Genomic DNA, 14,779 nt, shown 5'->3' with positions numbered 1-14,779 from the left:
TTTATGGTAATCTTTCTTGAAACTTTCAATTGGAACCTTTCATGCTGTGTGGGTTATCACGGGACACATAATTAGAAAAAATTTTCTTTCGGTATATATCATGTTTAAATAAGAGGCACAATCATATTCATATCTTATCGTATACATATACACTTAAAGTGAAACAAATTTTCTCCGATTCTCCGGACCATCAGCCCTATGTCACACTTTTTTAAATATTACGTTTTCTTTTTATAAAAAAAAAAAAAAAAAATGATGAACCGTAAAAAGTGTAGAAATCAAAATAATTTCTGGCCTTAAAAATTTTGGGTCTTAGTTTTATTAATTTTTGGTCTTATAACTTAAGCCTTACTAACTTTTATTTTTACAAATTTTTAACCTTCAAACATTTGAGCCTTAAAAATTTTTGTATGTTAAACAGTTTTAACCCAAACATAAATTTGGGCCTTAAAAATGTTGAACCGTCAGAAAATACATAGATTGGGACGAGCTGGTAAATTTAGGTTCATCCTAACAAACTAATTTTAGGCATTACAAAATATGGTCCTTACAAACTAATTTTAAAATTGAATAGATGAATGTTTACTTAATTGTTGTCCAACTTAATTTATCGTATATTGTGTCGTTGCAGTGTATTACCTGAAAGCAAGTGAGATAAACATGTAATGATCCTCCCAGCGCTAACCAGCATAATTTGCCATCCGACTCTTACGACAGGGATGTGCTGGTAAGGTTAATTTAACGAAAGTCATATTCTGATGGTGCATTAGTTAAATGCTGCAACCACTTCTCGTATTTCCAGCTCTGCATTTAAAAAATGCTGCAGCTGATTCTCTTATTTTTAGCGCAGTATTTACAAAATGTTACAGCAGATTCTCTTATTTTCAGCGCAGAAAGTACAAAATGTGTCAGCCGATTCTCTTATTTTTTGTGTAGAATTTACAAAATGCTACAACCAATTTTCATATTTACAGCGCTGCATTTTAAAAATGCTGCAGCCGATTCTCTTATTTTTAGCGCAGAATTTACAAAACCGCTGATCATCGGTCGATTAGGTATATATTATAGCTCTGAAGAAAATTAAAAAGCAATAAGATCAAAATAATAACTACAAAAAATTAAAAGGTTACGCTATTAAAAATTTCAATAAATTTTCAATAACAAAATTAAATGCCATGTTCGATTTCGATTTCGATGAATCAGCATGCAAGTTTTCTATATTTTGCCTTAATAATACAAATATTTAATTGTGACACATAAAGTTTAAGTCCCATAAATAAGTACTGCTACTTGTGTAATATGGAAATCTACTGTTGTGACTCACTCTAAACCTAAGGTTGAAAATCAGGAAGTGAAAAGATTAAAACCTACATTTTAAACTTTATAAGTATTTAAAAGTAAATGGTATGCTCACAGAGACTTGATGGATTTTAATCTTTATGCAAATCAATTTTACAGATTTACACTTAATTGTAATGCTATCATTTTTAGGACATCAATCACTTTTTAATATTCATAAAGTTTAAAATGTAGGTTTTAATCTTTTCATTTCCAGATTTTCAACTTTAGCTTTAGAGTGTATGTTTGAATTTAGCAAAATATAGTATTTATTGTCGTAGAAAAATTACTCAATAACTTTACTTATTTAATTTGGGTACATTGTGGCACAGAGCAGGATAGCGGGATGAGGTAAGTTCAATAAACAATATTTTTTTATGTTTGATAATATATGAAGAGCATGAAGCCTTTATTCACTTTATTTATATCAAAATTATGTCGCTGAATTGATGCTGACCAATACACGAGATTACCGATACGTAGGAATTACAATATTACACGCGCTCTCGGAGCAAGAAAATAATAATCAAATGAAATAGTTGCGAAGAGAATACAAGCACGAGAAAATAATGCCAAGGTTGTTGACATACGCACTATGCGGACCGTGGCTCCCAACTGTTATCCGAGAATCCTAGTTGCTGATGTGGAGGAACTATTATCCTGTTATTACATATAGGCTATATGTTGGCTATGAAATGGATGTGATGATTTAATAATAACTGAGCCTGTAATTTCTTGTATGGATGGAATGATTGATTTAATTAAGTTACGTAGCATACTATAAACTTGAACGAGTGTAATCGAAATATATTGTTACGAATGAATATTGTTTAAGCAGTTTATTAAGCCTTACTGGTGAAAATATTGACGTGATTTTGTGATGTATTAAAATTATGTATTTCTTTATGTAATTTTAATATGTGATTTGTGACGTCAGTTTGTTATGTACTGATTTCATCACGTAATTGTATGACTTTTTAGAAAAATCGAAATACTTTAGCTTCATGAAACTTTTTTACGTAATTTTAGTATGTTATTGAATTACATAAATATTTAGTTCAAAATAATTATACTCCTAAATACTTAAAATTTGTTAAAATGAGTGATAATATGGGTGCTACCATGCGGATAGTAGTGCGGAAAATGGGGGCTTATGACTCAGAAATTAATTATATTTAATACTTTCACTAAATTAAAAAATTTAAAAAAAAATAATATTCATCACTCATTAGCCCCTATTTTCCGCACTACCATCCGCACGATAGGGCCTATATGGCCACTCATTTTAACTAATTTGAAGTATTTAAGAGTATTTAGTAGTAAGTATTTAGAATTAAATATTTATGTAATAAAATCATACTTAAATCACGTAAAAATGTTTCGTAAAGCTGAAAAATTTCAATTATTTATAAATGTCATAAAATTACGTAATAAAACGTTCGAAATCAGTACATAACAAACTGACGTCACAAATCACATATCAAAATTACATGAAAAAATACGTAATTTTAAGGTGGCACACCACCTTTGAAATTAAAATCAAAATTTTTCATTAAAAATTTCTAAATACTTATATAAATAAACCAAATTTCTTTTACTATTCTTAGACATAGTTATTTTTATTTTGATTGTTTTGGACCTTCTATATACCTTTATAATACCTACGTACAGTAGGGAGTCCATAATTCATTGACCGTAAGATTCCAATGGAACGAATGGTCCAAACGAGCTCAAACTCCAGGAAATTATTTAAAAGTACATTAGTTATGATATGAATGAGGGGATTTGGTTTAAAAAAATTTTGATTTTAATTTTAAAGGTGGTGTGCCCCCTTAATACATCACGAAATCACATCAATATTTTTACCAGGGCTGCGACACAGTATTAATAAGTATTAATTTTAGCATTAATTGAGAAAACGAGAATGCAGTGAAATAATATTGAGTGAAGATTTCAGAATAAGTTGGAAAAATCTTTTGCGTGATACTTGTTATAAGAATGTTAGAACGAGATGATTAATAATTACATGAACCGTTGTGCGACTTAGGACAACAGACTGGGGTCTGACGTAGCTAGCCTAGCCGGGCGAAATGACACACATTTATCTCAGAAGATGAAATCTGCGGTTTTGGCCAAGAAAAAAGGAATGCTGCAAACTATTTTTTGTGCAGATATGTTCTTTTTTCAAAGTTATGTGTTTGTGAATACGAAATGATGAATGCTGTATGCTTTTAAGCATAACGCAAGATGTTATCTGCAGATTCGGTTCAGACGAAAGGCATGCTACAAATAATTTTATTGGACTGATATGATCTTTCTTTTAAAACTATGTGTTTGTGAATATGAAATGACTAATGCTGAATGCATTAATGTATATCACAAGATGTAATCTGCAGATTTGATCTGACGAAAGGGATGCTGCAAAGAATTATTTTTGCAGATAAAATCCTTTTTCCAAAGCTATGTGTTTTAGAAAATGAAATGACAAAAATCATTATATAATTTATTTTTTTTTATATAAAGAGCACTCACGTGAGTTTATCAGTAGAGAAAGATAAATTAATATTAAACAATATAATTTTTTTTTTAATAAACCGTAACTTATAATCAAATAGATGTTTTAAACAAATATTACCATCAATTATATATTTTCATTAATGTGTTACATATGTTTACTATAATATATAGATATATTTTATACAAATTTACTGCACACCCCAAGCTGATGTGAATTTTCAATATTTTAACGTTTTCATCAATTATCTATAGTCATTTCTATTGATTAATCTTAAATGAGATCTCTATTGTTAGGTATACTGCTTAGGTTAGGTACTACTGTTAGGTTTACTTCTAAAATACTCTAAAGTTAGTTATAGTTGAAAATTATTTTTTTGAAATAGTAAAACCGTATTCAAAAATAGATGCATTTAAGCATTCTGCATTCATTCCACAATCAATAAAGTGTCATTCTAATCTTGACAACTAAATTTTATCTATTTATAAAATTGAAAAAATCAACTTTTTGTATGTGTATCGAACCTTATTTTTTGATACAGGGGGCGAAAAATGTGCTTGAACGCACGTGGAGCGGGCGTAATAGTGCATTTTACGCACACTATATCGTAATATATTTTAAATACTGTCTTATTTAATAATTTAGATAAGTATTAAGTAAAATAATAATAAAATAAATGTATCTTTAAATGAGGATACAAATATGATTTTATATAAAATTACATAATTTTCCATACTTATATTGATCCTTACTGGAACAAAAATTCTGCACATCACAGTTTCCATCTGAAGATTTCAGACAAAAACAGAAAATAACTGAACAAAACAGAAATGTTCTGCAGAAGAATGTCGGAATTGAGACAAAGTCAAGAATTATTTACAGGCATTATTTGTTTATTTTTTTTCATTTTTTTTTTAGTTCACTGCGGATGGTACTAGATTTCAACAGTTTTTAACAGTTTCGTTAATTAGATTCTATTATCAAGTAGCGCGGTAGCACCACGAAGGCGAGTTTGAGAAGCAGACGAAGCCGCGGTGCCCGCCCTACTATTTACTTCTACGTTGAGATTCGCATTATTCATTACAAAGAAATAAAAGCATTTCTTTTTTATTATGCCTAACTATGATTTTCAACAAAAATATTGATAAAAACTACCTTTGATATAATACACGAGTGTGTGATTCACAAAATGCTCAAATCAAATCGAATAATGTTAGGATCGTTAAGTTAGCCGCAACAAGTGTTAGGACCGTGAAGTTAGCCGCACAGCTATACACAGATGTATATTGTTTTCTCATCGGTTTTCTGCACGCTCGCTCACATGTAGTTTTTAGTGTCTAGGTGTAGAAATAACTCGAAGGCGGTGTCTACGTGTACGGGGTGGCCAATGACGAAGTCTACGTGGTGCGCTCCGTAATTTTTTATGTCTAGATAAATACATCATTTGAGGGTGGTGTCTAGGTGTACCGAGTGGTTGATGACAAAGTCTAGGTGATGTGCTTTGTGGTATTTTGTGTCTAGGTGTAAAAATAATTCGAGGGCCGTGTCTAAGTGTGCAGGATGGTCGATGATGAAGTCTAGGTGATGCGTTCGTGATTTTTCATGTCTAGATAAATAAATCTTATGGGGACGGCATCTAAGTGTACAGGGTAGCCGATAATGAAGTCTAGGTGGTGCGTTCGTGATTTCATGTTACTGATAAAAATGTTACAAAAAAAACATGGTTAAAAGGTGCTAAAGATGCTAATATTTTATTTTTAGGATAAATATGAAATACTAAAAAAGAAATTACTGAAAAGGACTGGAATCTCTAAAAAAATTAACTTTTAAAAAAGTAAAAGGTTAGGCGAATTTAAGATGTTCTGCAAAGAAATAACGAAAGTTAATTTTTTTGATGTTAGTAAAGGCGTGTTTTTAAAAAGTTAAGAAAAATGTGTAGAAATCCGATGATAGCTGTTTTGACTGGGAACAAACTAGTGTACCTAGAAGACAGCAACGATGTCGTCGAGCGGTTTTCAACTAAAGAGCTAAGATGTAAAAATTGTTTTCTTGAAAATTGTGCGAGCGACCTATCTAATAAATAGCCTGTTGTTTTAATGGTTAGGTTGGTTAGGAACATATGTAAACATACATGAATTTATGTGAAAAAAAAATTGACGACAGTGTTCGTATTCTATAATAAAAAAACAGAGGGGTCTGCAAACTTTTGGACAATGAACTATCCAAAACTTATAATAAATTATGTATCAAAAACTTCCTCATACCTTAGCAAGCAGATATATAGATATATTATACAATATTTTATTTATGAGACCTATAAATTTAGTTGGAGGAAGCTACGTGCCAATGAATTGGCAGCGGTTCTTTTATTTTGGGGTAAAGGAACCAAAGGAATCCAATTCTTTGTTTTGTCTTCGAAAAAATCATTACGAAAGATACAGTGGAATGTTTTTGGTGAACTCTATGCTCCTATTTAAAACCAACGCTATGCTACTCGGTATCTGATTCCTCTGGTTCCTTTATCTCAAAATAAAAAACCGCTGCCAATTCTATGGTACGTAGCTTTCTCCAACAAAATTTATAGTTTAAATAGATAAAATATTGTTTGAGTATACAGTACATTAATGATTTTTAAAATACTTGTAATCTTAATTATTTTACATAAAGAGCACCTGTCACAATATCAAATCATATAATTTTCATGAAAAAAAATTGAAACCTCAATATTTTAAATACCATAGGGTCCTCATAACCTTATAGAATCATACATTTTCTCAAAACATTCTGAACTCTAGTTAGCGAGTTAAAAGGTTTAACAAAAATAGTAATTTTCAGTTATACAGGGTATACAGGGTGAGAGACAAAGAATTTAAATCATAATATCTTTTAAACTAAATGGTTTCATAAGCTGCAAAAAGAGCCTAGCCGTGGTGATCAAAAGATCGATATTCTTTCAAAATTTTAACCTAATTAAAGCCTTTTTACTTCCGTAATCGTACGACATAGAAAACCCATTTTTTTTAATTTTCGATTTTTAGCTTGAAAACTAGTCATCAAAATGGATTAAAATTTTTACAGCAAATAAAAATTATGGTTTTTATTGTCATAAATTTAATCAAAACGTTTGATAGGTAACATTATTATTTAAAATAAATAAATATTTGTGTTTACATTTTTTTACCCCTCTGACATATTTCTCTCTCTCTCTCTCTCTCTCTCTCTCTCTTTCTCCGTTTCACACACACACACACACACACACACACACACACACACACATACACTCGATAATGGTTTGGCAGATTTGGATGAATTAAGAAATAAAGTTCATCTACTAGACTATAGTTTTTGGTTTCTAGAACCATCTACTCTTATAGGGGAGGGGTGTCAGGTTATGGGGATGGGGTACCAGATACTTAAAGGGGAGGGGTGTCAGTTATATGGGTGGATTGAGAAAAAGAAAACGCCAAAAATAATTTTGCAATATTCAATAAACGGCCATAAAACAAAAACTAAACTCAAACTGGATTTCTAACCTATTTTTGAGAGCGTCGAAAATTTTACTATTACAAAGCTTCCTCTAGGAGGAAGCAAAAATTGAAGAAAAAATCGGCTTTTAGAGATTGGCTCATAACTCATAAACCATTTAACAAAATCACTTGAAATTCTAACAGCAATTAGTTTTCGTTATGGTAAACCACTAAATATTTTGGAAGCGTTAGACTGTCTAGTTTTGGAAATACAAGAAATCAAAAAATTTCAATTATCGATATCTTGAGAAACATGGGGTATTAAAAGCTACGCAAAGAACTGAGCCGAGACGCATAAAAAATCTACCTTTTCCCAAAATTGTAAATGAATTCAAGCCTTTTTACTCTCGTAAACATTGGACATAGAATACTCATTTTTTTTAGTTTTCGATTTCTAACTCAAAAACTACGTAGTAAAATACATTGAAATTTCTGTGGTATATAGCTTGACTCATAACCCATCATCTTATTTTTTTGCGAGGTTCTAATATTTCGTTTCGAAGATATGCCTGATATTGAAAAAATCACCTTTTTTGCATTTGCTGCCGAACAGTGCGATCGATCTGGAGGGCCAAACGAGAAAAGAAAGGTAATTTAATTCCCTTTTAAATGCGTTATAGCTAAATTTTTTGTAACAATAAAAGGATACAAAAAACGCTAAAAATAATTTTGCAAAATTCAATAAACGGATATAAAACAAAAACTAGCTGGCAAAATTAAAAATAACTTTTTTTCTCCAATTCAGAATTCGAAAATGGGTAAGCATGCCAAATTTCATAGCCTTTCATAGCCTCGATTCAAAAATATTGCAGTATGCACACACACATCCATACGGACATTCTGTAAAAACACGTGATTCGAAATGTACAAACCTCAAAATGAATTTCTACCACACACACACACACGCACACATATATATATATATATATATTTAATGTATATATTGAAGTATAATTTTTTTTTTTAATCAGAAATAATTATATCATAATTATAAACATTAAAGCATAATACTTATTATTGCAATTTAAATTAAATTTGAAGAATGTATTGTCATTGAGTAGAATTATGGAGTTATTGAAAATAGTATATTACGATATGTGTGACCTAAGTAGCCGATTATTGCACGGCATGTATTAGCGCCCGAGCGCAGCGAGGGTGATGAAACTACGTGCACTAATGGGCTACTTGGGTCACAAGTATCGTATACAATTTTAAAGCACAGCTGCTTAAATCCGCCAAGTCACGCCTATCCGTGATCTTAGCAGTCCATGCGATATACACGGTGCAATAATGGACTACTTACGTCACGGATAGGCGTGACTTAAACGCGGATTTAAGCCACACTGTGCTATAAAATATATTTATTTTGGTGCGATGTGATTTATTTTATTGTGACATTTATTTATTTATTGTGACAGTTCACACGCACACACCGAAAGCAGCGTGCGCACAGCGCATACAAGCGCGTAAGTGGCGCTTACGCACACACATACACTACACGATACGCGCCTACCAGACGCATGCCGAGGCGACAGAAGTTGCCCGCAAAGCATAAACATAGGGTAAGCGAGGTTGGTACGACAGAGAGACAGAGAGAAGGTATAGTGCGACACGAGAGCCAGCGCTATACCCGAAACGATGCCGTCGCCGAGCGAACAGACGACAACGCATCCCGAAGGGCCAGGAGAGGGGAGCCGAAATACGAGGCAGCGAAACCGAGCCTGGTCACTCTTCCGATAGCTGCGATAGCAGCAAGAAGCGCCCGGCGCTCTCGACGAGGCGAGCAGCGCACGAAGCGGAACTCTAACACGGCGATCCTGATCGACCAGGGCAAGCATCAGCCCAATCGGCTAGAGAGGCGCAGCCGCAGGCAGAATCTCCTGGGCAGACGAGGGCGAGAAGAGACAGGGCATAATCAGCTCGACGGATTCCCGAAGCAGCGTGCATCCGACTTCGAGCGACGCAGCAAAACAACAGCGCATCGAATACCTTGTAAGTATCAGCGCGCAGCGCACCTGTCACTTTCTCTCTTTCTCCCCCTCGCTGAAAGCGCATAGCGTAAACAGCGCGATAGACGCTGTAGATAGATAAGTTAGCCTCGCGCATTGAGTCAGTGCGACTAAAAGCACATAACCTCGGTAAGCGTCTCGTGTACATAAAATACACGCAAGCATATAATACCCGGACCGAGCGACGGCCGAAAGAAATTCTACTTGTCAATTTAGGTAAATAAAAGTTATACCGGGTGAAACTAGCCCGGAAGATAAAAAACAAATATATCGAGTAAGAATCTTTATCCTGCATGCAAACCCTGCTTTCAACTTCCATTTCAGTCAGCCGAGCAGAAAGGATCCCTCCACTCTCCGCGGTCCGCTAAAGTGGAGACGCTGAGTTAGCCGAGGCCGGTCCTCGTCGTCAAACCGACGACTTTTACGACACGTTAGCTCCTTGTACGCCAGCCCGAAGCTTGGCAGGACTCATTCGAATAAATTACGCGCGAGCAAGAAGCAAACATGTCACAGTATTAAACATAATACTGAAGATATAAGATTTTATTTACGACGGACAAGACATCAGAGAAAAAGGACTAAATTTGAGGTCAAGACACAACTACATCACTATAGTAGTCCAGTCAGATTAGACTTTTGAAGGCCTGTTTTGGGAACTAAATAAATAAAGGTAAAAAATTGTTGGAAGTTGTTCAGAAGGATGTCAGAATATTGGGACAATAGTTTGAGCGCGATTATAGGCTGCGGAACATTGTTTTTGATACAGTGTGCGTAAAATGCACTTTTACGCACGCTCCGCGTGCGTTCAAGCACATTTCCCGCCCCTGTATACAAAAAAATAACGTTCGATACACGTGCGAAAAGTTGATTCTACACTCGTGAGATTGTCGTTCTTGTTTGATTCTACCCCTAATTAAAAGAGAATCATCAAAATCGGATCATTAGTTTCCAAGAAAAAGCAAAATTTTCTCGCTATTTCAAATATAAGCCGCTTGGCCAAATTTTAGCCGCGGGACAACTCCGCGCGCCCCACTCTCTACAAAAACGCGCTGTCACTTTTGTCATTAACTCATCTTCAATATTCACATTTATTGTTGCTTAAATATCAGATATGATAGTTTAACTTTTACTGTAGACCACCCATAAATTTGAGCTCTTGATATGAATAAACAAAGCTGAAATAATTTTTTGAAAATAAAAAATTATCTCAGCTCTAGATCATAGTAGAGCAATAATTAACCGCTTAACATTTGCATAAAAATCATAGCAATGAAGTAATCGATGTCGAAATTTTAACTGGAAATAATTTGCGCTTTAACTTTAAACAGTAAAAATTCATGATTTTCAACTTAATGTTTAAACAGTTTACCCTTCAGCAATCAACGTTTCCTTTATTGTACGTTGGATTATAACTCTTTATGAGTAAAATAGATTCTCAGAGAAGTATTTCTGACGCCTCAAAAAAAAGTTACTTTGAATCTGGGAAGAGCCTCTTTTACATAACAAATAGGATTGAACAAAAAGTTATGAATATTTTAAGCCAAAATGTATACCACTTCTAAAGTGTACAAAGACCTTCAAAAAAAGTAATACTACGATTTTTTTGAAGCAACACTAAGTTAATTGTAGAAAATTTAGAAAAACGCTAAAATCGGCGTTTTTTTCGTTTTTTGAGTAAACAAATGAACAGATTTTAATTTAGTTCATCTCATTTTGTAGGTATTTCTAATACTTAAAAAAAAAGCCTTAACCGTTTTTTCAATAGTATCAATGGTTCCAAAGTTATTCGCAAAAAACGGTTTTTCGCACTTTATTTGATTATTTAAACAATGTTCCTCAGCCTAAAACCGCGCTCAAACTATTGTCCCAATATTTTGACATCCTTACGAACAACTTTCAATAATCTTTTACCTTCATTAATTTAGTTCCTGGAAAAAGTTTAATCTGACTGGACTATGATAAATGGGAAAATGCGAAATGTTTGTCATGGGGACGGTCATAGTTTTATAGATGTTCTTGACATCAAGATCTGACAATAAGAGGCTTAAAAAAGGCGCGATATAATATAGATGTTGATGTCATGTTAATTAAACTGCTTTGATTTGTTGTTAGTCATACAACAGATATATGCACTATAATACAATGCACTATAAGAATACAACAAATGTACCAACAAAAATTTTTACAGCACTGCGTGACATGAATTCGCACATAATGGACGCTCTTGAGTTGTATAAATGGCCGATTATTTTACTGTAAGTAAAGAGAATTCACTTAAGTCACGCACTTTATGTTGGTAACACTAAATGAGCAGAAGGCTTCTGAACGTCAAGATACACGCTTACCGTTTAAACTTTCGACAAAATAAATGTGCCTGACTGAGCATTTCAAAGAAAACTAGCAGGGTCACCTTACTTCTAACGTCGCTCGGTTGATGTAAGGTATAAATGTTCATGGCTCCAAGAAAAATTTAAAGAAAATGATATCTAAAAAAAATTAACTTTTAAAAATGTAAAAGGTTAGGCGAGTTTGATATATTCCGCAACAAAATTACAGATAGAAAAGAACTAAGAATAATCAAACAAAGTCAAGTTTATTATATTTAATCCTAATAAAGCAAGGAAGAACTCTCAAGATAATTACTGTTTCATTATACTCGTGGTGTTTGTACGACGTTCTGATACATAAAAAGAAAATTTTAGTTGTTCACCAATAAACAAAATGAAACGGACATGGCAGATACGTAGTAATTATCTTAAGAGTTCTTCCTCGCTCCATTACGATTGAATATAATAAACTTGACTTTGTACAATTCCTTTCTCATTTCCTTTCTATCTGTAATTTCGTTGCGGAATATACCAAACTCGCCTAACCTTTCACTTATTTAAAAGTAAATTTTTTAAAGAGATTTCAATCCTTTTTAGTAAATTCTTTTGAGTAATTCATATCTGACGTCGTAAAAATAGAATATAAGCATCTTTAGAACCTTTCGACCACAGCTTTATCGTAACATTTTTAAAACTAACATGAAATCACTGATTGTCCTGATATACACCACCCTCGAATTATTTCTAGACCTAGACACCAAAAACCACGGTGCGAACTATCCAGACCTCGTCTTTGGCCACCCTATACACCTAGACACCTTCCTCGAATTATTTCTACACCTGAAAACCAAAAACCACGGTGCGAACTACTCAGACCTCGTTATCGGCCACCTTATACACCTAGACACCGCCCTTAAATAATTTTTACACCTAGACACTAAAAACCAAGGAGCGCACCACCTACACCTCGTCATCGGCCACCTTGTACACCTAGACACCATTCTTGGATGATTTTTACACCTAGACACTAAAAACCACGGAGCGCACCACCTAGACATTGTCTTCGGCAACCCTGTACACCTAGACACTGCCCTCGTATGATTTATTTACCTAGACACCAAAAACCATGGAGCGCACCATCTAGACGTAACGATATGTAAACAAGGTGGAAAAGCAATTCCCTATCATTTTTGATGCGCAGCTAACTTCACCGTCCTTTCACACTAGAGGAGGCTAACTTCACCGTCCTTTCAAATTAGAGAAAAAGATAATGATTTGAGCAAATCATATACAAGATTGTTTATATTATATAAATGACAGCGTTTTTGTTGACAACTTCTATTAAAAATCACTGATTAGCACACGAATGTGATAATATATAAAAATCACTTAGAAACAATTATGGAAAGTATCGTTTATCTTAAAAGTAAAATTTCGGATACCAATTCGAGGTGTTACGCGATTAGTGGCGCCACAAAATACGTTTAAAATTGAATGGGGTGGTCAGTATCAGAACTAAGATAAGTATCAATTAACTTGAAGCGTATAGGGCTCGCGTAACACCTCGAATATAGAAATAAATAGTGTTGTTTGAACTCAAAATATTAAAATATTCAGATTATTGCTAGCGGGCTATAATACGGTCCCAAGTTCTGTAAAAAACCGTTCAGTCTGTAAACAACCGGGAAAACCCAACGCATGTCTCGTCATAATTGCGGGCCTATAAAGCAATAACCTAATATCTTTATGATCAGGACCCGATGGTTATAAAATAATTCTAAAATCTGTAGGCGTTTAATCCGACCCTTCCCTAGATATTAAGATAATCCGTCGATGCAGAGGTACTGAGCTCAGTGCAAGGGACATTAGACCACTCCACACCTCGGGTCGCCTTCCTGACGCTTGGTCGAGGCTTCCCCCTACCGGACGGACATTGCGCACACATACCTTTCCAACAGATGGAAGCACTGTATTTATTAGTACTAATGAACCTGCACGTACTTCAAACGCCAGAACTAAGAATAGATTCGGAAAGGAAACAAGAATAAGAAACCTTAACTAAACTCAGTCGCAATATGAAAATATTGTACACCGCGCCATTTTAAAACTTCGATTTTCACTAGCTATAAGATCCGTTTTTCATAAATATTAAAATAAACAAATTTTTGCATCAACAACACAGCGTTTTGTCTTCATTAATATTAGAAGCAAGTCGCAACAAGTGTCGCGGGTGCCAAAGCTTCGTCTACTTCTCAAACTCGCCTTCGTGGCGCTACTGCGCCACTTGATTGTAATAATATACACAAAAAAATTAAAAGGTTGCGCGATTTTGATTATTTTTCTGTGCATGGTAATAACATAATATGTAATGAGTTACAAATGTAATATAATAGTATGTATGTATGTCAATTAAAAAGAAATTACATATAAAAAATAAAGTAAGATTAATCAAAGTAAGTAGAGTTTATAACAATAATTTTGCAAACATATTAACACAAACTCAAAATTGTTATGTTCAGTGATGGGCTCGGTTTAATATTTATGAAACAGGCATGGTAAGATACGTAGTAATAGTCGAAGAAATAAAGCACTAAAAACGGCCTGACTGTCGATTTTTTGAGCAGTAAGACGGATCGTAATCTTTACATAGTTCGATCACATAAAATCAATTTATAATATTAACTTTCAACAAAAGTAAACGGTCAGCCGAGTTTGATTTATTTTATATTACAGTGTATGTCAATAATAGTATGTAACATAATAATTTCGATTGAAACAAAATTACGGATCTAAAAAGAAATATGATCAATCAAATAAAGTAAATTATAGTATATTAAAGAATATAAGTTACACAATATTATAGTGATATTACAATATTATTTTATTCGTAATATAACAAACACAGAATTATTGGGATCAATTAAGTTCTAAATCAAATAATCGCTAACTAAAAACATAAATAATATATTGATCAGATACAAACCATTCTTGTGTACTTATAATCGAGGAAATGAAGTAATGAACTGTCGATTTTTTGAGCAGTAAGACGGATCGTAATGCGGT

At 33.5% G+C, this 14,779-nt stretch overlaps 1 protein-coding gene across 11 annotated transcripts in view; it reads left to right on the top strand.

Moving 5' to 3' along the window:
• The window catches only part of LOC107982149 (dipeptidase 1), a 662,392-nt gene that overhangs the window by 140,708 nt on the left and 506,905 nt on the right, over positions 1 to 14,779 (top strand). The gene's annotated exons all lie outside the window — the stretch shown is intronic.

The sequence above is a fragment of the Nasonia vitripennis genome, unplaced genomic scaffold (genome assembly GCF_009193385.2).
Source record: "Nasonia vitripennis strain AsymCx unplaced genomic scaffold, Nvit_psr_1.1 unplaced0148, whole genome shotgun sequence".
Taxonomy (NCBI): domain Eukaryota; kingdom Metazoa; phylum Arthropoda; class Insecta; order Hymenoptera; family Pteromalidae; genus Nasonia; species Nasonia vitripennis.
This window is presented reverse-complemented; position numbering and strand designations above follow the sequence as displayed.